The sequence below is a fragment of the Pleurodeles waltl genome, unplaced genomic scaffold (assembly GCF_031143425.1).
Source record: "Pleurodeles waltl isolate 20211129_DDA unplaced genomic scaffold, aPleWal1.hap1.20221129 scaffold_39, whole genome shotgun sequence".
Taxonomy (NCBI): Eukaryota; Metazoa; Chordata; class Amphibia; order Caudata; family Salamandridae; genus Pleurodeles; species Pleurodeles waltl.
In genome coordinates, this window is record NW_027150097.1 from 53581 (window position 1) to 79747 (window position 26167).

At 44.1% G+C, this 26167-nt stretch overlaps 9 non-coding genes across 9 annotated transcripts; all 9 read left to right on the plus strand.

Moving 5' to 3' along the window:
* Positions 1 to 1460: 1460 nt before the first annotated feature.
* On the plus strand, positions 1461 to 1532 carry TRNAE-UUC (transfer RNA glutamic acid (anticodon UUC)). Its single transcript has one exon. It is a non-coding gene; the product is annotated as a tRNA-Glu (tRNA).
* Positions 1533 to 4418: 2886 nt separating this feature from the next.
* TRNAE-UUC (transfer RNA glutamic acid (anticodon UUC)) lies at positions 4419 to 4490 on the plus strand. The gene has a single exon. It is a non-coding gene; the product is annotated as a tRNA-Glu (tRNA).
* Positions 4491 to 7376: 2886 nt separating this feature from the next.
* Positions 7377 to 7448, plus strand: TRNAE-UUC (transfer RNA glutamic acid (anticodon UUC)). Its single transcript has one exon. It is a non-coding gene; the product is annotated as a tRNA-Glu (tRNA).
* A 2889-nt stretch (positions 7449 to 10337) lies between these two features.
* TRNAE-UUC (transfer RNA glutamic acid (anticodon UUC)) lies at positions 10338 to 10409 on the plus strand. Its single transcript has one exon. It is a non-coding gene; the product is annotated as a tRNA-Glu (tRNA).
* Positions 10410 to 13295: 2886 nt separating this feature from the next.
* On the plus strand, positions 13296 to 13367 carry TRNAE-UUC (transfer RNA glutamic acid (anticodon UUC)). The gene has a single exon. It is a non-coding gene; the product is annotated as a tRNA-Glu (tRNA).
* Positions 13368 to 16253: 2886 nt separating this feature from the next.
* Positions 16254 to 16325, plus strand: TRNAE-UUC (transfer RNA glutamic acid (anticodon UUC)). The gene has a single exon. It is a non-coding gene; the product is annotated as a tRNA-Glu (tRNA).
* A 2889-nt stretch (positions 16326 to 19214) lies between these two features.
* TRNAE-UUC (transfer RNA glutamic acid (anticodon UUC)) lies at positions 19215 to 19286 on the plus strand. The gene has a single exon. It is a non-coding gene; the product is annotated as a tRNA-Glu (tRNA).
* A 2886-nt stretch (positions 19287 to 22172) lies between these two features.
* TRNAE-UUC (transfer RNA glutamic acid (anticodon UUC)) lies at positions 22173 to 22244 on the plus strand. The gene has a single exon. It is a non-coding gene; the product is annotated as a tRNA-Glu (tRNA).
* A 2886-nt stretch (positions 22245 to 25130) lies between these two features.
* TRNAE-UUC (transfer RNA glutamic acid (anticodon UUC)) lies at positions 25131 to 25202 on the plus strand. Its single transcript has one exon. It is a non-coding gene; the product is annotated as a tRNA-Glu (tRNA).
* The last annotated feature ends 965 nt before the right edge of the window (positions 25203 to 26167 follow it).

Sequence of the window (26167 nt, forward strand, 5' to 3'; positions counted from 1 at the left end):
AACTTGCATTTGCAGTGGAAGATCTGCCTGGAGCAGTATATGAGTGTGAAAAGGTCTCTAGTTTTGTCTTGAAATACCAGAGACTTCGGCGCTCTCCACCAGTCTCCTTCGACATCACATCCTGATGCTGAACAGTATTAGCACATAAATGAATAAAAAACTGGCTGACATGTACATGCACATATGTGCATATGCACCACGGTGCTATAGTCTGATGACATATATGTGCCAGTCTGTGGGGTCAAAGGGCAGTCAGAAGTTACTGGGCCACAGTTGTATCAATGAGGACTGTGTACTTCCTGTGCCCTGGGGCATTCGTACTCTGGTCCCTCAAACTAGGGTGGAAGCCCCCCTTTAGCACATGACTCTCAGAATAACAAGTCAGAGCAGACATTAGTGTAACTGGGTACTCACACTTGTGAAAGGCACAAGTGCAAGTAGTGAACTGCAACCTGACCTCACAGCATACACTTTAGACATCCTTTGTAAACACACACACATATTTTCAGTCTAACTTGTTTACATTTTACATCAATAAATATGGTAATATTTGTACTTGAAATGTTTAATTTGCCTACCTTTGGCGCATATTCCTAGTACCTTATATTTTAACTTTTCTCCATTCGGGTGTATTCAATTGGTATAATGTCTCAAAGGGAGAAGACGACCGAGAATGCCTAAGAATGTGCGCTTACATGCTTTTAAGAACATATGTCTGGTGTTGTGACAAAACAGCAGTGACCACTTCAGCTCAGCACTTGCTTCTTCCTCTGCTGTCCCAAAATATTGTGGAATTACTAGTCTCTGCGCCTCTGACAAGGCTGCTGACATCCAATTGATGATTCGTAGCCTTGTGGGCTGTGAGTGCTTTGGCTGTGCTGCCCCCTGGCGGTCACTCTGTGAAGATGCAGGTACCTGGGAACAACCCAGACTACTTCTGAGCTGTTTCTTCTCTGTGTGAACCAATCCAGTGTCAGGACTGGAGTCGGTGCTGTTAGTAGATAGAGAAGGAGTATAACTCGAGCCCCAGGAGGGCAGCCTGGAGCCTGTGACAGGTGCAGGGGAGTGTCATCAAGGAAGCAGCTGGAAGATAACTGGAGAGGGGTCTGTGGGGCCATCAGTCTGGTGAGGAAACCCAGGAGTGTCCTACGGGAGGGGCGTGGCTTTGTCTGGCTCAAGGGGAGGGGTTAGTAATAGTGAATGCAGGGACTGCTGCTGTCCTCCGTGTCCTGGGCTCTGTGTATGTGTAGAAGTTCTAAGGTTGTAAATAATGAGACCTGACAGGTTGTGGCAGAAATGATGACTTCTGGTGATTCCTTCTCTTTTGTCAGAAGTGAGGTGTCTGTTACCCCAATTGATTGTGTCCTACTGAGAAGAACAATATAACTCTCAGTGTACGGAATGCAGTGTGACCTTGGGAGACACCTCACATATACTGAGCTGTATGATGAGTTCACAGTTCCCATATGGTCCAGCGGTTAGGATTCCTGGTTTTCACCCAGGTGGCCCGGGTTCGACTCCCGGTATGGGAACTCCATTTATTTTTTCACTACTCAGACATTTTAAAGTTTCTCAGTTTTTTTCTATAAACCTAAATGCACCTAAAGTCTTAATAAATGTCACTTGCTTTGTCTTCTGCTTCCATCTAATGCCGTCAGAGGTTTACACCAACCCCCAAATCTACTGCCCTCTCTCCCCAGCCGTTGACCTGTACATTAATACTATGAAGGTTTATTCCTTGTTTTTCTTTTATTGCACAACAAAAAGTATAGATTATATAAAGAGACCGGGGCACAGAGAAGAAGGCAGCAATTGACTGTGGTCCCACCATGGGAAATTAGCATTTTATTACCTGCCCCGTCCATACTGTGGGTTCATCATTTGTTTTATGACATGATTTCCCTGCTGTGTTGTATCTAGTATAAGACTTGAGTACTTTATGTGTTTTATATCATCTGTGATATTGCAGCTGTTGTTTGCAGTGTCCACATTTTGCAACCAGTGTGCTTTGTACCCTCACTGCTGCTCTCTCAGAGAGGGTAGGCTGAACACTACCGGTAGTATCAGACACCAGGGATGCCTCCTGTACCTGGAATAAAACTCTGCTTCTTTGTAAGAAATACAGGGGTGAAGATCTGCTGCATTCACAGTGACCCACTGACTCTTTTACAAAGGTTCCCAGCCGTGCAAAGACTCTTGGTGGTTAGTTAAGGGGCCATGCTAAATGGAGATTTCGAAGCATCAGACAAGACGTTTTCTTTGTTTCTGCATCAGCAAAAGTATATTTCTGTTTTTATGTTATTACTTGTGAAATACACATTTTAGTTGTGCTGTTGGATTTGTCATGTTTGATTTACAGTGTGAACGAATTCAAGCGATAGACAGTAGGTGGCGACTGACACTGCTTCAGGACTCCTAGGGTTGAGGATCGTGGACGTTGGTTCCATCATGTAATGATTAGCACTCTGGACTCTGAATCCAGCAATCTGAGTTCCAATATCGTTAGGACCTGGAATGTTTGTAATAATACTTTTGTTTTAATTTATTGCAGGTCTTGAGCAGGAAACCATTTGTATCTCTGACATAACCCGTCTCTTCCTCTTTTCATTCCCCTCGTGGTTTCTGCGGTTTGGGGGCATCTATACATTATTCTATAGGCGTTGCTGGGGGCACGTGATGGTACACACAGGTGTTGTCTACGTCCTGTGTCTCTGTGGACACCTCTCTACTCTGGCTACACAACTGTAAGATGCACAGTGTGGACCTGACTCCACTTGGCCTTCACACCGGATAACTTACAAGGAGAGAGAAACTTATGGAAATGTACGGTGTGAAAGAACGACTTTACCAAAGAGTTAATGTATGAAATTGCCCTTTGCTTTTTTTTGTGAGTTGCAAATGGTAACCTTTGACTAAAGCAAGTACCCAAAAATAAACAGTTTTCAGCTGGACTCATATAACTTGCATTTGCAGTGGAAGATCTGCCTGGAGCAGTATATGAGTGTGAAATGGTCTCTAGTTTTGTCTTGAAATACCAGAGACTTAGGCGCTCTCCACCAGTCTCCTTCGACATCACATCCTGATGCTGAACAGTATTAGCACATAAATGAATAAAAAACTGGCTGACGTGTACATGCACATATGTGCATATGTACCACGGTGCTATAGTCTGATGACATATATGTGCCAGTCTGTGGGGTCAAAGGGCAGTCAGAAGTTACTGGGCCACAGTTGTATCAATGAGGACTGTGTACTTCCTGTGCCCTGGGGCATTCGTACTCTGGTCCCTCAAACTAGGGTGGAAGCCCCCCTTTAGCACATGACTCTCAGAATAACAAGTCAGAGCAGACATTAGTGTAACTGGGTACTCACACTTGTGAAAGGCACAAGTGCAAGTAGTGAACTGCAACCTGACCTCACAGCATACACTTTAGACATCCTTTGTAAACACACACACATATTTTCAGTCTAACTTGTTTACATTTTACATCAATAAATATGGTAATATTTGTACTTGAAATGTTTAATTTGCCTACCTTTGGCGCATATTCCTAGTACCTTATATTTTAACTTTTCTCCATTCGGGTGTATTCAATTGGTATAATGTCAGAAAGGGAGAAGACGACCGAGAATGCCTAAGAATGTGCGCTTACATGCTTTTAAGAACATATGTCTGGTGTTGTGACAAAACAGCAGTGACCACTTCAGCTCAGCACTTGCTTCTTCCTCTGCTGTCCCAAAATATTGTGGAATTACTAGTCTCTGCGCCTCTGACAAGGCTGCTGACATCCAATTGATGATTCGTAGCCTTGTGGGCTGTGAGTGCTTTGGCTGTGCTGCCCCCTGGCGGTCACTCTGTGAAGATGCAGGTACCTGGGAACAACCCAGACTACTTCTGAGCTGTTTCTTCTCTGTGTGAACCAATCCAGTGTCAGGACTGGAGTCGATGCTGTTAGTAGATAGAGAAGGAGTATAACTCGAGCCCCAGGAGGGCAGCCTGGAGCCTGTGACAGGTGCAGGGGAGTGTCGTCAAGGAAGCAGCTGGAAGATAACTGGAGAGGGGTCTGTGGGGCCATCAGTCTGGTGAGGAAACCCAGGAGTGTCCTACGGGAGGGGCGTGGCTTTGTCTGGCTCAAGGGGAGGGGTTAGTAATAGTGAATGCAGGGACTGCTGCTGTCCTCCGTGTCCTGGGCTCTGTGTATGTGTAGAAGCTCTAAGGTTGTAAATAATGAGACCTGACAGGTTGTGGCAGAAATGATGACTTCTGGTGATTCCTTCTCTTTTGTCAGAAGTGAGGTGTCTGTTAGCCCAATTGATTGTGTACTACTGAGAAGAACAATATAACTCTCAGTGTACGGAATGCAGTGTGACCTTGGGAGACACCTCACATATACTGAGCTGTATGATGAGTTCACAGTTCCCATATGGTCTAGCGGTTAGGATTCCTGGTTTTCACCCAGGTGGCCCGGGTTCGACTCCCGGTATGGCAACTCCATTTATTTTTTCACTACTCAGACATTTTAAAGTTTCTCATTTTTTTTCTATAAACCTAAATGCACCTAAAGTCTTAATAAATGTCACTTGCTTTGTCTTCTGCTTCCATCTAATGCCGTCAGAGGTTTACACCATCCCCCAAATCTACTGCCCTCTCTCCCCAGCCCTTGACCTGTACATTAATACTATGAAGGTTTATTCCTTGTTTTTCTTTTATTGCACAACAAAAAGTACAGATTATATAAAGAGACCGGGGCACAGAGAAGAAGGCAGCAATTGACTGTGGTCCCACCATGGGAAATTTGCATTTTATTACCTGCCCCGTCCATACTGTGGGTTCATCATTTGTTTTATGACATGATTTCCCTGCTGTGTTGTATCTAGTATAAGACTTGAGTACTTTATGTGTTTTATATCATCTGTGATATTGCAGCTGTTGTTTGCAGTGTCCACATTTTGCAACCAGTGTGCTTTGTACCCTCACTGCTGCTCTCTCAGAGAGGGTAGGCTGAACACTACCGGTAGTATCAGACACCAGGGATGCCTCCTGTACCTGGAATAAAACTCTGCTTCTTTGTAAGAAATACAGGGGTGAAGATCTGCTGCATTCACAGTGACCCACTGACTCTTTTACAAAGGTTCCCAGCCGTGCAAAGACTCTTGGTGGTTAGTTAAGGGGCCATGCTAAATGGAGATTTCGAAGCATCAGACAAGACGTTTTCTTTGTTTCTGCATCAGCAAAAGTATATTTCTGTTTTTATGTTATTACTTGTGAAATACACATTTTAGTTGTGCTGTTGGATTTGTCGTGTTTGATTTACAGTGTGAACGAATTCAAGCGATAGACAGTAGGTGGCGACTGACACTGCTTCAGGACTCCTAGGGTTGAGGATCGTGGACGTTGATTCCATCATGTAATGATTAGCACTCTGGACTCTGAATCCAGCAATCTGAGTTCCAATATCGTTAGGACCTGGAATGTTTGTAATAATACTTTTGTTTTAATTTATTGCAGGTCTTGAGCAGGAAACCATTTGTATCTCTGACATAACCCGTCTCTTCCTCTTTTCATTCCCCTCGTGGTTTCTGCGGTTTGGGGGCATCTATACATTATTCTATAGGCGTTGCTGGGGGCACGTGATGGTACACACAGGTGTTGTCTACGTCCTGTGTCTGTGTGGACACCTCTCTACTCTGGCTACACAACTGTAAGATGCACAGTGTGGACCTGACTCCACTTGGCCTTCACACCGGATAACTTACAAGGAGAGAGAAACTTATGGAAATGTACGGTGTGAAAGAACGAATTTACCAAAGAGTTAATGTATGAAATTGCCCTTTGCTTTTTTTTGTGAGTTGCAAATGGTAACCTTTGACTAAAGCAAGTACCCAAAAATAAACAGTTTTCAGCTGGACTCATATAACTTGCATTTGCAGTGGAAGATCTGCCTGGAGCAGTATATGAGTGTGAAAAGGTCTCTAGTTTTGTCTTGAAATACCAGAGACTTAGGCGCTCTCCACCAGTCTCCTTCGACATCACATCCTGATGCTGAACAGTATTAGCACATAAATGAATAAAAAACTGGCTGACGTGTACATGCACATATGTGCATATGTACCACGGTGCTATAGTCTGATGACATATATGTGCCAGTCTGTGGGGTCAAAGGGCAGTCAGAAGTTACTGGGCCACAGTTGTATCAATGAGGACTGTGTACTTCCTGTGCCCTGGGGCATTCGTACTCTGGTCCCTCAAACTAGGGTGGAAGCCCCCCTTTAGCACATGACTCTCAGAATAACAAGTCAGAGCAGACATTAGTGTAACTGGGTACTCACACTTGTGAAAGGCACAAGTGCAAGTAGTGAACTGCAACCTGACCTCACAGCATACACTTTAGACATCCTTTGTAAACACACACACATATTTTCAGTCTAACTTGTTTACATTTTACATCAATAAATATGGTAATATTTGTACTTGAAATGTTTAATTTGCCTACCTTTGGCGCATATTCCTAGTACCTTATATTTTAACTTTTCTCCATTCGGGTGTATACAATTGGTATAATGTCAGAAAGGGAGAAGACGACCGAGAATGCCTAAGAATGTGCGCTTACATGCTTTTAAGAACATATGTCTGGTGTTGTGACAAAACAGCAGTGACCACTTCAGCTCAGCACTTGCTTCTTCCTCTGCTGTCCCAAAATATTGTGGAATTACTAGTCTCTGCGCCTCTGACAAGGCTGCTGACATCCAATTGATGATTTGTAGCCTTGTGGGCTGTGAGTGCTTTGGCTGTGCTGCCCCCTGGCAGTCACTCTGTGAAGATGCAGGTACCTGGGAACAACCCAGACTACTTCTGAGCTGTTTCTTCTCTGTGTGAACCAATCCAGTGTCAGGACTGGAGTCGGTGCTGTTAGTAGATAGAGAAGGAGTATAACTCGAGCCCCAGGAGGGCAGCCTGGAGCCTGTGACAGGTGCAGGGGAGTGTCGTCAAGGAAGCAGTTGGAAGATAACTGGAGAGGGGTCTGTGGGGCCATCAGTCTGGTGAGGAAACACAGGAGTGTCCTACGGGAGGGGCGTGGCTTTGTCTGTTTCAAGGGGAGGGGTTAGTACTAGTGAATGCAGGGACTGCTGCTGTACTCCGTGTCCTGGGCTCTGTGTATGTGTAGAAGCTCTAAGGTTGTAAATAATGAGACCTGACAGGTTGTGGCAGAAATGATGACTTCTGGTGATTCCTTCTCTTTTGTCAGAAGTGAGGTGTCTGTTACCCCAATTGATTGTGTACTACTGAGAAGAACAATATAACTCTCAGTGTACGGAATGCAGTGTGACCTTGGGAGACACCTCACATACACTAAGCTGTTCAAAAAGTTCACAGTTCCCATATGGTCTAGCGGTTAGGATTCCTGGTTTTCACCCAGGCGGCCCGGGTTCGACTCCTGGTATGGGAAATCCATTTTTTTTTTTTCACTACTCAGACATTTTGATCTTTCTCAGTTTTTTTCTATAAACCTAAATGCACCTAAAGTCTTAATAAATGTCACTTGCTTTGTCTTCTGCTTCCATCTAATGCCGTCAGAGGTTTACACCGACCCCCAAATCTACTGCCCTCTTTCCCCAGCCCTTGACCTGTACATTAATACTATGAAGGGTTATTCCCTGTTTTTCTTTTATTGCACAACAAAAAGTACAGATTATATAAAGAGACCGGGGCACAGAGAAGAAGGCAGCAATTGACTGTGGTCCCACCATGGGAAATTCGCATTTTATTACCTGCCCCGTCCATACTGTGGGTTCATCATTTGTTTTATGACATGATTCCCCTGCTGTGTTGTTTCTAGTATAAGACTTGAGTACTTTATGTGTTTTATATCATCTGTGATATTGCAGCTGTTGTTTGCAGTGTCCACATTTTGCAAGCAGTGTGCTTTGTACCCTCACTGCTGCTCTCTCAGAGAGGGTAGGCTGAACACTACCGGTAGTATCAGACACCAGAGATGCCTCCTGTACCTGGAATAAAACTCTGCTTCTTTGTAAGAAATACAGGGGTGAAGATCTGCTGCATTCACAGTGACCCACTGACCCTTTTACAAAGGTTCCCAGCCGTGCAAAGACTCTTGGTGGTTAGTTAAGGGGCCATGCTAAATGGAGATTTCGAAGCATCAGACGAGACGTTTTCTTTGTTTCTGCATCAGCAAAAGTATATTTCTGTTTTTATGTTATTACTTGTGAAATACACATTTTAGTTGTGCTGTTGGATTTGTCATGTTTGATTTACAGTGTGAACGAATTCAAGCGATAGACAGTAGGTGGCGACTGACACTGCTTCAGGACTCCTAGGGTTGAGGATCGTGGACGTTGGTTCCATCGTGTAATGATTAGCACTCTGGACTCTGAATCCAGCAATCTGAGTTCCAATATCGGTAGGACCTGGAATGTTTGTAATAATACTTTTGTTTTAATTTATTGCAGGTCTTGAGCAGGAAACCATTTGTATCTCTGACATAACCCGTCTCTTCCTCTTTTCATTCCCCTCGTGGTTTCTGCGGTTTGGGGGCATCTATACATTATTCTATAGGCGTTGCTGGGGACACTTGATGCTACACACAGGTGTTGTCTACGTCCTGTGTCTGTGTGGACACCTCTCTACTCTGGCTACACAACTGTAAGATGCACAGTGTGGACCTGACTCCACTTGGCCTTCACACTGGAAAACTTACAAGGAGAGAGAAACTTACGGAAATGTACGGTGTGAAAGAACGACTTTACCAAAGTGTTAATGTATGAAATTGCCCTTTGCTTTTTTTTTGTGAGTTGCAAATGGTAACCTTTGACTAAAGCAAGTACCCAAAAATAAACAGTTTTCAGCTGGACTCATATAACTTGCATTTGCAGTGGAAGATCTGCCTGGAGCAGTATATGAGTGTGAAAAGGTCTCTAGTTTTGTCTTGAAATACCAGAGACTTCGGCGCTCTCCACCAGTCTCCTTCGACATCACATCCTGATGCTGAACAGTATTAGCACATAAATGAATTAAAAACTGGCTGACGTGTACATGCACATGTGTGCATATGTACCACGGTGCTATAGTCTGATGACATATATGTGCCAGTCTGTGGGGTCAAAGGGCAGTCAGAAGTTACTGGGCCACAGTTGTATCAATGAGGACTGTGTACTTCCTGTGCCCTGGGGCATTCGTACTCTGGTCCCTCAAACTAGGGTGGAAGCCCCCCTTTAGCACATGACTCTCAGAATAACAAGTCAGAGCAGACATTAGTGTAACTGGGTACTCACACTTGTGAAAGGCACAAGTGCAAGTAGTGAACTGCAACCTGACCTCACAGCATACACTTTAGACATCCTTTGTAAACACACACACATATTTTCAGTCTAACTTGTTTACATTTTACATCAATAAATATGGTAATATTTGTACTTGAAATGTTTAATTTGCCTACCTTTGGCGCATATTCCTAGTACCTTATATTTTAACTTTTCTCCATTCGGGTGTATTCAATTGGTATAATGTCAGAAAGGCAGAAGACGACCGAGAATGCCTAAGAATGTGCGCTTACATGCTTTTAAGAACATATGTCTGGTGTTGTGACAAAACAGCAGTGACCACTTCAGCTCAGCACTTGCTTCTTCCTCTGCTGTCCCAAAATATTGTGGAATTACTAGTCTCTGCGCCTCTGACAAGGCAGCTGACATCCAATTGATGATTCGTAGCCTTGTGGGCTGTGAGTGCTTTGGCTGTGCTGCCCCCTGGCGGTCACTCTGTGAAGATGCAGGTACCTGGGAACAACCCAGACTACTTCTGAGCTGTTTCTTCTCTGTGTGAACCAATCCAGTGTCAGGACTGGAGTCGGTGCTGTTAGTAGATAGAGAAGGAGTATAACTCGAGCCCCAGGAGGGCACCCTGGAGCCTGTGACAGGTGCAGGGGAGTGTCGTCAAGGAAGCAGTTGGAAGATAACTGGAGAGGGGTCTGTGGGGCCATCAGTCTGGTGAGGAAACCCAGGAGTGTCCTACGGGAGGGGCGTGGCTTTGTCTGGCTCAAGGGGAGGGGTTAGTAATAGTGAATGCAGGGACTGCTGCTGTACTCCGTGTCCTGGGCTCTGTGTATGTGTAGAAGCTCTAAGGTTGTAAATAATGAGACCTGACAGGTTGTGGCAGAAATGATGACTTCTGGTGATTCCTTCTCTTTTGTCAGAAGTGAGGTGTCTGTTACCCCAATTGATTGTGTACTACTGAGAAGAACAATATAACTCTCAGTGTACGGAATGCAGTGTGACCTTGGGAGACACCTCACATATACTGAGCTGTATGATGAGTTCACAGTTCCCATATGGTCCAGCGGTTAGGATTCCTGGTTTTCACCCAGGTGGCCCGGGTTCGACTCCCGGTATGGGAACTCCATTTATTTTTTCACTACTCAGACATTTTAAAGTTTCTCAGTTTTTTTCTATAAACCTAAATGCACCTAAAGTCTTAATAAATGTCACTTGCTTTGTCTTCTGCTTCCATCTAATGCCGTCAGAGGTTTACACCAACCCCCAAATCTACTGCCCTCTCTCCCCAGCCCTTGACCTGTACATTAATACTATGAAGGTTTATTCCTTGTTTTTCTTTTATTGCACAACAAAAAGTATAGATTATATAAAGAGACCGGGGCACAGAGAAGAAGGCAGCAATTGACTGTGGTCCCACCATGGGAAATTAGCATTTTATTACCTGCCCCATCCATACTGTGGGTTCATCATTTGTTTTATGACATGATTTCCCTGCTGTGTTGTATCTAGTATAAGACTTGAGTACTTTATGTGTTTTATATCATCTGTGATATTGCAGCTGTTGTTTGCAGTGTCCACATTTTGCAACCAGTGTGCTTTGTACCCTCACTGCTGCTCTCTCAGAGAGGGTAGGCTGAACACTACCGGTAGTATCAGACACCAGGGATGCCTCCTGTACCTGGAATAAAACTCTGCTTCTTTGTAAGAAATACAGGGGTGAAGATCTGCTGCATTCACAGTGACCCACTGACTCTTTTACAAAGGTTCCCAGCCGTGCAAAGACTCTTGGTGGTTAGTTAAGGGGCCATGCTAAATGGAGATTTCGAAGCATCAGACAAGACGTTTTCTTTGTTTCTGCATCAGCAAAAGTATATTTCAGTTTTTATGTTATTACTTGTGAAATACACATTTTAGTTGTGCTGTTGGATTTGTCATGTTTGATTTACAGTGTGAACGAATTCAAGCGATAGACAGTAGGTGGCGACTGACACTGCTTCAGGACTCCTAGGGTTGAGGATCGTGGACGTTGGTTCCATCATGTAATGATTAGCACTCTGGACTCTGAATCCAGCAATCTGAGTTCCAATATCGTTAGGACCTGGAATGTTTGTAATAATACTTTTGTTTTAATTTATTGCAGGTCTTGAGCAGGAAACCATTTGTATCTCTGACATAACCCGTCTCTTCCTCTTTTCATTCCCCTCGTGGTTTCTGCGGTTTGGGGGCATCTATACATTATTCTATAGGCGTTGCTGGGGGCACGTGATGGTACACACAGGTGTTGTCTACGTCCTGTGTCTGTGTGGACACCTCTCTACTCTGGCTACACAACTGTAAGATGCACAGTGTGGACCTGACTCCACTTGGCCTTCACACCGGATAACTTACAAGGAGAGAGAAACTTATGGAAATGTACGGTGTGAAAGAACGACTTTACCAAAGAGTTAATGTATGAAATTGCCCTTTGCTTTTTTTTGTGAGTTGCAAATGGTAACCTTTGACTAAAGCAAGTACCCAAAAATAAACAGTTTTCAGCTGGACTCATATAACTTGCATTTGCAGTGGAAGATCTGCCTGGAGCAGTATATGAGTGTGAAATGGTCTCTAGTTTTGTCTTGAAATACCAGAGACTTAGGCGCTCTCCACCAGTCTCCTTCGACATCACATCCTGATGCTGAACAGTATTAGCACATAAATGAATAAAAAACTGGCTGACGTGTACATGCACATATGTGCATATGTACCACGGTGCTATAGTCTGATGACATATATGTGCCAGTCTGTGGGGTCAAAGGGCAGTCAGAAGTTACTGGGCCACAGTTGTATCAATGAGGACTGTGTACTTCCTGTGCCCTGGGGCATTCGTACTCTGGTCCCTCAAACTAGGGTGGAAGCCCCCCTTTAGCACATGACTCTCAGAATAACAAGTCAGAGCAGACATTAGTGTAACTGGGTACTCACACTTGTGAAAGGCACAAGTGCAAGTAGTGAACTGCAACCTGACCTCACAGCATACACTTTAGACATCCTTTGTAAACACACACACATATTTTCAGTCTAACTTGTTTACATTTTACATCAATAAATATGGTAATATTTGTACTTGAAATGTTTAATTTGCCTACCTTTGGCGCATATTCCTAGTACCTTATATTTTAACTTTTCTCCATTCGGGTGTATTCAATTGGTATAATGTCACAAAGGGAGAAGACGACCGAGAATGCCTAAGAATGTGCGCTTACATGCTTTTAAGAACATATGTCTGGTGTTGTGACAAAACAGCAGTGACCACTTCAGCTCAGCACTTGCTTCTTCCTCTGCTGTCCCAAAATATTGTGGAATTACTAGTCTCTGCGCCTCTGACAAGGCTGCTGACATCCAATTGATGATTCGTAGCCTTGTGGGCTGTGAGTGCTTTGGCTGTGCTGCCCCCTGGCGGTCACTCTGTGAAGATGCAGGTACCTGGGAACAACCCAGACTACTTCTGAGCTGTTTCTTCTCTGTGTGAACCAATCCAGTGTCAGGACTGGAGTCGATGCTGTTAGTAGATAGAGAAGGAGTATAACTCGAGCCCCAGGAGGGCAGCCTGGAGCCTGTGACAGGTGCAGGGGAGTGTCGTCAAGGAAGCAGCTGGAAGATAACTGTAGAGGGGTCTGTGGGGCCATCAGTCTGGTGAGGAAACCCAGGAGTGTCCTACGGGAGGGGCGTGGCTTTGTCTGGCTCAAGGGGAGGGGTTAGTAATAGTGAATGCAGGGACTGCTGCTGTCCTCCGTGTCCTGGGCTCTGTGTATGTGTAGAAGCTCTAAGGTTGTAAATAATGAGACCTGACAGGTTGTGGCAGAAATGATGACTTCTGGTGATTCCTTCTCTTTTGTCAGAAGTGAGGTGTCTGTTAGCCCAATTGATTGTGTACTACTGAGAAGAACAATATAACTCTCAGTGTACGGAATGCAGTGTGACCTTGGGAGACACCTCACATATACTGAGCTGTATGATGAGTTCACAGTTCCCATATGGTCTAGCGGTTAGGATTCCTGGTTTTCACCCAGGTGGCCCGGGTTCGACTCCCGGTATGGCAACTCCATTTATTTTTTCACTACTCAGACATTTTAAAGTTTCTCATTTTTTTTCTATAAACCTAAATGCACCTAAAGTCTTAATAAATGTCACTTGCTTTGTCTTCTGCTTCCATCTAATGCCGTCAGAGGTTTACACCATCCCCCAAATCTACTGCCCTCTCTCCCCAGCCCTTGACCTGTACATTAATACTATGAAGGTTTATTCCTTGTTTTTCTTTTATTGCACAACAAAAAGTACAGATTATATAAAGAGACCGGGGCACAGAGAAGAAGGCAGCAATTGACTGTGGTCCCACCATGGGAAATTTGCATTTTATTACCTGCCCCGTCCATACTGTGGGTTCATCATTTGTTTTATGACATGATTTCCCTGCTGTGTTGTATCTAGTATAAGACTTGAGTACTTTATGTGTTTTATATCATCTGTGATATTGCAGCTGTTGTTTGCAGTGTCCACATTTTGCAACCAGTGTGCTTTGTACCCTCACTGCTGCTCTCTCAGAGAGGGTAGGCTGAACACTACCGGTAGTATCAGACACCAGGGATGCCTCCTGTACCTGGAATAAAACTCTGCTTCTTTGTAAGAAATACAGGGGTGAAGATCTGCTGCATTCACAGTGACCCACTGACTCTTTTACAAAGGTTCCCAGCCGTGCAAAGACTCTTGGTGGTTAGTTAAGGGGCCATGCTAAATGGAGATTTCGAAGCATCAGACAAGACGTTTTCTTTGTTTCTGCATCAGCAAAAGTATATTTCTGTTTTTATGTTATTACTTGTGAAATACACATTTTAGTTGTGCTGTTGGATTTGTCATGTTTGATTTACAGTGTGAACGAATTCAAGCGATAGACAGTAGGTGGCGACTGACACTGCTTCAGGACTCCTAGGGTTGAGGATCGTGGACGTTGATTCCATCATGTAATGATTAGCACTCTGGACTCTGAATCCAGCAATCTGAGTTCCAATATCGTTAGGACCTGGAATGTTTGTAATAATACTTTTGTTTTAATTTATTGCAGGTCTTGAGCAGGAAACCATTTGTATCTCTGACATAACCCCTCTCTTCCTCTTTTCATTCCCCTCGTGGTTTCTGCGGTTTGGGGGCATCTATACATTATTCTATAGGCGTTGCTGGGGGCACGTGATGGTACACACAGGTGTTGTCTACGTCCTGTGTCTGTGTGGACACCTCTCTACTCTGGCTACACAACTGTAAGATGCACAGTGTGGACCTGACTCCACTTGGCCTTCACACCGGATAACTTACAAGGAGAGAGAAACTTATGGAAATGTACGGTGTGAAAGAACGAATTTACCAAAGAGTTAATGTATGAAATTGCCCTTTGCTTTTTTTTGTGAGTTGCAAATGGTAACCTTTGACTAAAGCAAGTACCCAAAAATAAACAGTTTTCAGCTGGACTCATATAACTTGCATTTGCAGTGGAAGATCTGCCTGGAGCAGTATATGAGTGTGAAAAGGTCTCTAGTTTTGTCTTGAAATACCAGAGACTTAGGCGCTCTCCACCAGTCTCCTTCGACATCACATCCTGATGCTGAACAGTATTAGCACATAAATGAATAAAAAACTGGCTGACGTGTACATGCACATATGTGCATATGTACCACGGTGCTATAGTCTGATGACATATATGTGCCAGTCTGTGGGGTCAAAGGGCAGTCAGAAGTTACTGGGCCACAGTTGTATCAATGAGGACTGTGTACTTCCTGTGCCCTGGGGCATTCGTACTCTGGTCCCTCAAACTAGGGTGGAAGCCCCCCTTTAGCACATGACTCTCAGAATAACAAGTCAGAGCAGACATTAGTGTAACTGGGTACTCACACTTGTGAAAGGCACAAGTGCAAGTAGTGAACTGCAACCTGACCTCACAGCATACACTTTAGACATCCTTTGTAAACACACACACATATTTTCAGTCTAACTTGTTTACATTTTACATCAATAAATATGGTAATATTTGTACTTGAAATGTTTAATTTGCCTACCTTTGGCGCATATTCCTAGTACCTTATATTTTAACTTTTCTCCATTCGGGTGTATACAATTGGTATAATGTCAGAAAGGGAGAAGACGACCGAGAATGCCTAAGAATGTGCGCTTACATGCTTTTAAGAACATATGTCTGGTGTTGTGACAAAACAGCAGTGACCACTTCAGCTCAGCACTTGCTTCTTCCTCTGCTGTCCCAAAATATTGTGGAATTACTAGTCTCTGCGCCTCTGACAAGGCTGCTGACATCCAATTGATGATTTGTAGCCTTGTGGGCTGTGAGTGCTTTGGCTGTGCTGCCCCCTGGCAGTCACTCTGTGAAGATGCAGGTACCTGGGAACAACCCAGACTACTTCTGAGCTGTTTCTTCTCTGTGTGAACCAATCCAGTGTCAGGACTGGAGTCGGTGCTGTTAGTAGATAGAGAAGGAGTATAACTCGAGCCCCAGGAGGGCAGCCTGGAGCCTGTGACAGGTGCAGGGGAGTGTCGTCAAGGAAGCAGTTGGAAGATAACTGGAGAGGGGTCTGTGGGGCCATCAGTCTGGTGAGGAAACACAGGAGTGTCCTACGGGAGGGGCGTGGCTTTGTCTGTCTCAAGGGGAGGGGTTAGTAATAGTGAATGCAGGGACTGCTGCTGTACTCCGTGTCCTGGGCTCTGTGTATGTGTAGAAGCTCTAAGGTTGTAAATAATGAGACCTGACAGGTTGTGGCAGAAATGATGACTTCTGGTGATTCCTTCTCTTTTGTCAGAAGTGAGGTGTCTGTTAGCCCAATTGATTGTGTACTACTGAGAAGAACAATATAACTCTCAGTGTACGGAATGCAGTGTGACCTTGGGAGACACCTCACATACACTAAGCTGTTCAAAAAGTTCACAGTTCCCATATGGTCTAGCGGTTAGGATTCCTGGTTTTCACCCAGGCGGCCCGGGTTCGACTCCTGGTATGGGAAATCCATTTTTTTTTTTTCACTACTCAGACATTTTGATCTCTCTCAGTTTTTTTCTATAAACCTAAATGCACCTAAAGTCTTAATAAATGTCACTTGCTTTGTCTTCTGCTTCCATCTAATGCCGTCAGAGGTTTACACCGACCCCCAAATCTACTGCCCTCTTTCCCCAGCCCTTGACCTGTACATTAATACTATGAAGGGTTATTCCCTGTTTTTCTTTTATTGCACAACAAAAAGTACAGATTATATAAAGAGACCGGGGCACAGAGAAGAAGGCAGCAATTGACTGTGGTCCCACCATGGGAAATTCGCATTTTATTACCTGCCCCGTCCATACTGTGGGTTCATCATTTGTTTTATGACATGATTCCCCTGCTGTGTTGTTTCTAGTATAAGACTTGAGTACTTTATGTGTTTTATATCATCTGTGATATTGCAGCTGTTGTTTGCAGTGTCCACATTTTGCAAGCAGTGTGCTTTGTACCCTCACTGCTGCTCTCTCAGAGAGGGTAGGCTGAACACTACCGGTAGTATCAGACACCAGAGATGCCTCCTGTACCTGGAATAAAACTCTGCTTCTTTGTAAGAAATACAGGGGTGAAGATCTGCTGCATTCACAGTGACCCACTGACCCTTTTACAAAGGTTCCCAGCCGTGCAAAGACTCTTGGTGGTTAGTTAAGGGGCCATGCTAAATGGAGATTTCGAAGCATCAGACGAGACGTTTTCTTTGTTTCTGCATCAGCAAAAGTATATTTCTGTTTTTATGTTATTACTTGTGAAATACACATTTTAGTTGTGCTGTTGGATTTGTCATGTTTGATTTACAGTGTGAACGAATTCAAGCGATAGACAGTAGGTGGCGACTGACACTGCTTCAGGACTCCTAGGGTTGAGGATCGTGGACGTTGGTTCCATCGTGTAATGATTAGCACTCTGGACTCTGAATCCAGCAATCTGAGTTCCAATATCGGTAGGACCTGGAATGTTTGTAATAATACTTTTGTTTTAATTTATTGCAGGTCTTGAGCAGGAAACCATTTGTATCTCTGACATAACCCGTCTCTTCCTCTTTTCATTCCCCTCGTGGTTTCTGCGGTTTGGGGGCATCTATACATTATTCTATAGGCGTTGCTGGGGACACTTGATGCTACACACAGGTGTTGTCTACGTCCTGTGTCTGTGTGGACACCTCTCTACTCTGGCTACACAACTGTAAGATGCACAGTGTGGACCTGACTCCACTTGGCCTTCACACTGGAAAACTTACAAGGAGAGAGAAACTTACGGAAATGTACGGTGTGAAAGAACGACTTTACCAAAGTGTTAATGTATGAAATTGCCCTTTGCTTTTTTTTTGTGAGTTGCAAATGGTAACCTTTGACTAAAGCAAGTACCCAAAAATAAACAGTTTTCAGCTGGACTCATATAACTTGCATTTGCAGTGGAAGATCTGCCTGGAGCAGTATATGAGTGTGAAAAGGTCTCTAGTTTTGTCTTGAAATACCAGAGACTTCGGCGCTCTCCACCAGTCTCCTTCGACATCACATCCTGATGCTGAACAGTATTAGCACATAAATGAATTAAAAACTGGCTGACGTGTACATGCACATGTGTGCATATGTACCACGGTGCTATAGTCTGATGACATATATGTGCCAGTCTGTGGGGTCAAAGGGCAGTCAGAAGTTACTGGGCCACAGTTGTATCAATGAGGACTGTGTACTTCCTGTGCCCTGGGGCATTCGTACTCTGGTCCCTCAAACTAGGGTGGAAGCCCCCCTTTAGCACATGACTCTCAGAATAACAAGTCAGAGCAGACATTAGTGTAACTGGGTACTCACACTTGTGAAAGGCACAAGTGCAAGTAGTGAACTGCAACCTGACCTCACAGCATACACTTTAGACATCCTTTGTAAACACACACACATATTTTCAGTCTAACTTGTTTACATTTTACATCAATAAATATGGTAATATTTGTACTTGAAATGTTTAATTTGCCTACCTTTGGCGCATATTCCTAGTACCTTATATTTTAACTTTTCTCCATTCGGGTGTATTCAATTGGTATAATGTCAGAAAGGCAGAAGACGACCGAGAATGCCTAAGAATGTGCGCTTACATGCTTTTAAGAACATATGTCTGGTGTTGTGACAAAACAGCAGTGACCACTTCAGCTCAGCACTTGCTTCTTCCTCTGCTGTCCCAAAATATTGTGGAATTACTAGTCTCTGCGCCTCTGACAAGGCAGCTGACATCCAATTGATGATTCGTAGCCTTGTGGGCTGTGAGTGCTTTGGCTGTGCTGCCCCCTGGCGGTCACTCTGTGAAGATGCAGGTACCTGGGAACAACCCAGACTACTTCTGAGCTGTTTCTTCTCTGTGTGAACCAATCCAGTGTCAGGACTGGAGTCGGTGCTGTTAGTAGATAGAGAAGGAGTATAACTCGAGCCCCAGGAGGGCACCCTGGAGCCTGTGACAGGTGCAGGGGAGTGTCGTCAAGGAAGCAGTTGGAAGATAACTGGAGAGGGGTCTGTGGGGCCATCAGTCTGGTGAGGAAACCCAGGAGTGTCCTACGGGAGGGGCGTGGCTTTGTCTGGCTCAAGGGGAGGGGTTAGTAATAGTGAATGCAGGGACTGCTGCTGTACTCCGTGTCCTGGGCTCTGTGTATGTGTAGAAGCTCTAAGGTTGTAAATAATGAGACCTGACAGGTTGTGGCAGAAATGATGACTTCTGGTGATTCCTTCTCTTTTGTCAGAAGTGAGGTGTCTGTTACCCCAATTGATTGTGTACTACTGAGAAGAACAATATAACCCTCAGTGTACAGAATGCAGTGTGGCCTTGGGAGACACCTCACATATACTGAGCTGTATGATGAGTTCACAGTTCCCATATGGTCTAGCGGTTAGGATTCCTGGTTTTCACCCTGGTGGCCCGGGTTCGACTCCCGGTATGGGAACTCCATTTATTTTTTCACTACTCAGACATTTTAAAGTTTCTCATTTTTTTTCTATAAACCTAAATGCACCTAAAGTCTTAATAAATGTCACTTGCTTTGTCTTCTGCTTCCATCTAATGCCGTCAGAGGTTTACACCAACCCCCAAATCTACTGCCCTCTATCCCCAGCCCTTGACCTGTACATTAATACTATGAAGGGTTATTCCTTGTTTTTCTTTTATTGCACAACAAAAAGTACAGATTCTATAAAGAGACCAGGCCACAGAGAAGAAGGCAGCAATTGACTGTGGTCCCACCATGGGAAATTTGCATTTTATTACCTGCCCCGTCCATACTGTGGTTTCATCATTTGTTTTATGACATGATTTCCCTGCTGTGTTGTATCTAGTATAAGACTTGAGTACTTTATGTGTTTTATATCATCTGTGATATTGCAGCTGTTGTTTGCAGTGTCCACATTTTGCAACCAGTGTGCTTTGTACCCTCACTGCTGCTCTCTCAGAGAGGGTAGGCTGAACACTACCGGTAGTATCAGACACCAGAGATGCCTCCTGTACCTGGAATAAAACTCTGCTTCTTTGTAAGAAATACAGGGGTGAAGATCTGCTGCATTCACAGTGACCCACTGACTCTTTTACAAAGGTTCCCAGCCGTGCAAAGACTCTTGGTGGTTAGTTAAGGGGCCATGCTAAATGGAGATTTCGAAGCATCAGACAAGACGTTTTCTTTGTTTCTGCATCAGCAAAAGTATATTTCTGTTTTTATGTTATTACTTGTGAAATACACATTTTAGTTGTGCTGTTGGATTTGTCATGTTTGATTTACAGTGTGAACGAATTCAAGCGATAGACAGTAGGTGGCGACTGACACTGCTTCAGGACTCCTAGGGTTGAGGATCGTGGACTTTGGTTCCATCATGTAATGATTAGCACTCTGGACTCTGAATCCAGCAATCTGAGTTCCAATATCGTTAGGACCTGGAATGTTTGTAATAATACTTTTGTTTTAATTTATTGCAGGTCTTGAGCAGGAAACCATTTGTATCTCTGACATAACCCGTCTCTTGCTCTTTTCATTCCCCTCGTGGTTTCTGCGGTTTGGGGGCATCTATACATTATTCTATAGGCGTTGCTGGGGGCACGTGATGCTACACACAGGTGTTGTCTACGTCCTGTGTCTGTGTGGACACCTCTCTACTCTGGCTACACAACTGTAAGATGCACAGTGTGGACCTGACTCCACTTGGCCTTCACACCGGATAACTTACAAGGAGAGAGAAACTTATGGAAATGTACGGTGTGAAAGAACGACTTTACCAAAGAGTTAATGTATGAAATTGCCCTTTGCTTTTTTTTGTGAGTTGCAAATGGTAACATTTGACTAAAGCAAGTACCCAAAAATAAACAGTTTTCAGCTGGACTCATATAACTTGCATTTGCAGTGGAAGATCTGCCTGGAGCAGTATATGAGTGTGAAAAGGTCTCTAGTTTTGTCTTGAAATACCAGAGACTTCGGCGCTCTCCACCAGTCTCCTTCGACATCACATCCTGATGCTGAACAGTATTAGCACATAAATGAATAAAAAACTGGCTGACGTTTACATGCACATATGTGCATATGCACCACGGTGCTATAGTCTGATGACATATATGTGCCAGTCTGTGGGGTCAAAGGGCAGTCAGAAGTTACTGGGCCACAGTTGTATCAATGAGGACTGTGTACTTCCTGTGCCCTGGGGCATTCGTACTCTGGTCCCTCAAACTAGGGTGGAAGCCCCCCTTTAGCACATGACTCTCAGAATAACAAGTCAGAGCAGACATTAGTGTAACTGGGTACTCACACTTGTGAAAGGCACAAGTGCAAGTAGTGAACTGCAACCTGACCTCACAGCATACACTTTAGACATCCTTTGTAAACACACACACATATTTTCAGTCTAACTTGTTTACATTTTACATCAATAAATATGGTAATATTTGTACTTGAAATGTTTAATTTGCCTACCTTTGGCGCATATTCCTAGTACCTTATATTTGAACTTTTCTCCATTTGGGTGTATTCAATTGGTATAATGTCAGAAAGGGAGAAGACGACCGAGAATGCCTAAGAATGTGCGCTTACATGCTTTTAAGAACATATGTCTGGTGTTGTGACAAAACAGCAGTGACCACTTCAGCTCAGCACTTGCTTCTTCCTCTGCTGTCCCAAAATATTGTGGAATTACTAGTCTCTGCGCCTCTGACAAGGCTGCTGACATCCAATTGATGATTCGTAGCCTTGTGGGCTGTGAGTGCTTTGGCTGTGCTGCCCCCTGGCGGTCACTCTGTGAAGATGCAGGTACCTGGGAACAACCCAGACTACTTCTGAGCTGTTTCTTCTCTGTGTGAACCAATCCAGTGTCAGGACTGGAGTCGGTGCTGTTAGTAGATAGAGAAGGAGTATAACTCGAGCCCCAGGAGGGCAGCCTGGAGCCTGTGACAGGTGCAGGGGAGTGTCGTCAAGGAAGCAGTTGGAAGATAACTGGAGAGGGGTCTGTGGGGCCATCAGTCTGGTGAGGAAACCCAGGAGTGTCCTACGGGAGGGGCGTGGCTTTGTCTGTCTCAAGGGGAGGGGTTAGTAATAGTGAATGCAGGGACTGCTGCTGTACTCCGTGTCCTGGGCTCTGTGTATGTGTAGAAGCTCTAAGGTTGTAAATAATGAGACCTGACAGGTTGTGGCAGAAATGATGACTTCTGGTGATTCCTTCTTTTTTGTCAGAAGTGAGGTGTCTGTTACCCCAATTGATTGTGTACTACTGAGAAGAACAATATAACTCTCAGTGTACAGAATGCAGTGCGACCTTGGGAGACACCTCACATATACTGAGCTGTATGATGAGTTCACAGTTCCCATATGGTCTAGTGGTTAGGATTCTTGGTTTTCACCCAGGTGGCCCGGGTTCGACTCCCGGTATGGGAACTCCATTTATTTTTTCACTACTCAGACATTTTAAAGTTTCTCATTTTTTTTCTATAAACCTAAATGCACCTAAAGTCTTAATAAATGTCACTTGCTTTGTCTTCTGCTTCCATCTAATGCCGTCAGAGGTTTACACCAACCCCCAAATCTACTGCCCTCTATCCCCAGCCCTTGACCTGTACATTAATACTATGAAGGGTTATTCCTTGTTTTTCTTTTATTGCACAACAAAAAGTACAGATTATATAAAGAGACCGGGGCACAGAGAAGAAGGCAGCAATTGACTGTGGTCCCACCATGGGAAATTTGCATTTTATTACCTGCCCCGTCCATACTGTGGGTTCATCATTTGTTTTATGACATGATTTCCCTGCTGTGTTGTATCTAGTATAAGACTTGAGTACTTTATGTGTTTTATATCATCTGTGATATTGCAGCTGTTGTTTGCAGTGTCCACATTTTGCAACCAGTGTGCTTTGTACCCTCACTGCTGCTCTCTCAGAGAGGGTAGGCTGAACACTACCGGTAGTATCAGACACCAGAGATGCCTCCTGTACCTGGAATAAAACTCTGCTTCTTTGTAAGAAATACAGGGGTGAAGATCTGCTGCATTCACAGTGACCCACTGACTCTTTTACAAAGGTTCCCAGCCGTGCAAAGACTCTTGGTGGTTAGTTAAGGGGCCATGCTAAATGGAGATTTCGAAGCATCAGACAAGACGTTTTCTTTGTTTCTGCATCAGCAAAAGTATATTTCTGTTTTTATGTTATTACTTGTGAAATACACATTTTAGTTGTGCTGTTGGATTTGTCATGTTTGATTTACAGTGTGAACGAATTCAAGCGATAGACAGTAGGTGGCGACTGACACTGCTTCAGGACTCCTAGGGTTGAGGTTCGTGGACGTTGGTTCCATCATGTAATGATTAGCACTCTGGACTCTGAATCCAGCAATCTGAGTTCCAATATCGTTAGGACCTGGAATGTTTGTAATAATACTTTTGTTTTAATTTATTGCAGGTCTTGAGCAGGAAACCATTTGTATCTCTGACATAACCCGTCTCTTCCTCTTTTCATTCCCCTCGTGGTTTCTGCGGTTTGGGGGCATCTATACATTATTCTATAGGCGTTGCTGGGGGCACGTGATGCTACACACAGGTGTTGTCTACGTCCTGTGTCTGTGTGGACACCTCTCTACTCTGGCTACACAACTGTAAGATGCACAGTGTGGACCTGACTCCACTTGGCCTTCACACCGGATAACTTACAAGGAGAGAGAAACTTATGGAAATGTACGGTGTGAAAGAACGACTTTACCAAAGAGTTAATGTATGAAATTGCCCTTTGCTTTTTTTTGTGAGTTGCAAATGGTAACCTTTGACTAAAGCAAGTACCCAAAAATAAACAGTTTTCAGCTGGACTCATATAACTTGCATTTGCAGTGGAAGATCTGCCTGGAGCAGTATATGAGTGTGAAAAGTTCTCTAGTTTTGTCTTGAAATACCAGAGACTTCGGCGCTCTCCACCAGTCTCCTTCGACATCACATCCTGATGCTGAACAGTATTAGCACATAAATGAATAAAAAACTGGCTGACGTGTACATGCACATATGTGCATATGTACCAATGTGCTATAGTCTGATGACATATATGTGCCAGTCTGTGGGGTCAAAGGGCAGTCAGAAGTTACTGGGCCACAGTTGTATCAATGAGGACTGTGTACTTCCGGTGCCCTGGGGCATTCGTACTCTGGTCCCTCAAACTAGGGTGGAAGCCCCCCTTTAGCACATGACTCTCAGAATAACAAGTCAGAGCAGACATTAGTGTAACTGGGTACTCACACTTGTGAAAGGCACAAGTGCAAGTAGTGAACTGCAACCTGACCTCACAGCATACACTTTAGACATCCTTTGTAAACACACACACATATTTTCAGTCTAACTTGTTTACATTTTACATCAATAAATATGGTAATATTTGTACTTGAAATGTTTAATTTGCCTACCTTTGGCGCATATTCCTAGTACCTTATATTTTTACTTTTCTCCATTCGGGTGTATACAATTGGTATAATGTCAGAAAGGGAGAAGACGACCGAGAATGCCTAAGAATGTGCGCTTACATGCTTTTAAGAACATATGTCTGGTGTTGTGACAAAACAGCAGTGACCACTTCAGCTCAGCACTTGCTTCTTCCTCTGCTGTCCCAAAATATTGTGGAATTACTAGTCTCTGCGCCTCTGACAAGGCTGCTGACATCCAATTGATGATTCGTAGCCTTGTGGGCTGTGAGTGCTTTGGCTGTGCTGCCCCCTGGCGGTCACTCTGTGAAGATGCAGGTACCTGGGAACAACCCAGACTACTTCTGAGCTGTTTCTTCTCTGTGTGAACCAATCCAGTGTCAGGACTGGAGTCGGTGCTGTTAGTAGATAGAGAAGGAGTATAACTCAAGCCCCAGGAGGGCAGCCTGGAGCCTGTGACAGGTGCAGGGGAGTGTCGTCAAGGAAGCAGTTGGAAGATAACTGGAGAGGGGTCTGTGGGGCCATCAGTCTGGTGAGGAAACCCAGGAGTGTCCTACGGGAGGGGCGTGGCTTTGTCTGTCTCAAGGGGAGGGGTTAGTAATAGTGAATGCAGGGACTGCTGCTGTACTCCGTGTCCTGGGCTCTGTGTATGTGTAGAAGCTCTAAGGTTGTAAATAATGAGACCTGACAGGTTGTGGCAGAAATGATGACTTCTGGTGATTCCTTCTTTTTTGTCAGAAGTGAGGTGTCTGTTACCCCAATTGATTGTGTACTACTGAGAAGAACAATATAACTCTCAGTGTACAGAATGCAGTGCGACCTTGGGAAACACCTCACATATACTGAGCTGTATGATGAGTTCACAGTTCCCATATGGTCTAGCGGTTAGGATTCCTGGTTTTCACCCAGGTGGCCCGGGTTCGACTCCCGGTATGGGAACTCCATTTATTTTTTCACTACTCAGACATTTTAAAGTTTCTCATTTTTTTTCTATAAACCTAAATGCACCTAAAGTCTTAATAAATGTCACTTGCTTTGTCTTCTGCTTCCATCTAATGCCGTCAGAGGCTTACACCAACCCCCAAATCTACTGCCCTCTATCCCCAGCCCTTGACCTGTACATTAATACTATGAAGGGTTATTCCTTGTTTTTCTTTTATTGCACAACAAAAAGTACAGATTATATAAAGAGACCGGGGCACAGAGAAGAAGGCAGCAATTGACTGTGGTCCCACCATGGGAAATTTGCATTTTATTACCTGCCCCGTCCATACTGTGGGTTCATCATTTGTTTTATGACATGATTTCCCTGCTGTGTTGTATCTAGTATAAGACTTGAGTACTTTATGTGTTTTATATCATCTGTGATATTGCAGCTGTTGTTTGCAGTGTCCACATTTTGCAACCAGTGTGCTTTGTACCCTCACTGCTGCTCTCTCAGAGAGGGTAGGCTGAACACTACCGGTAGTATCAGACACCAGAGATGCCTCCTGTACCTGGAATAAAACTCTGCTTCTTTGTAAGAAATACAGGGGTGAAGATCTGCTGCATTCACAGTGATCCACTGACTCTTTTACAAAGGTTCCCAGCCGTGCAAAGACTCTTGGTGGTTAGTTAAGGGGCCATGCTAAATGGAGATTTCGAAGCATCAGACAAGACGTTTTCTTTGTTTCTGCATCAGCAAAAGTATATTTCTGTTTTTATGTTATTACTTGTGAAATACACATTTTAGTTGTGCTGTTGGATTTGTCATGTTTGATTTACAGTGTGAACGAATTCAAGCGATAGACAGTAGGTGGCGACTGACACTGCTTCAGGACTCCTAGGGTTGAGGATCGTGGACGTTGGTTCCATCATGTAATGATTAGCACTCTGGACTCTGAATCCAGCAATCTGAGTTCCAA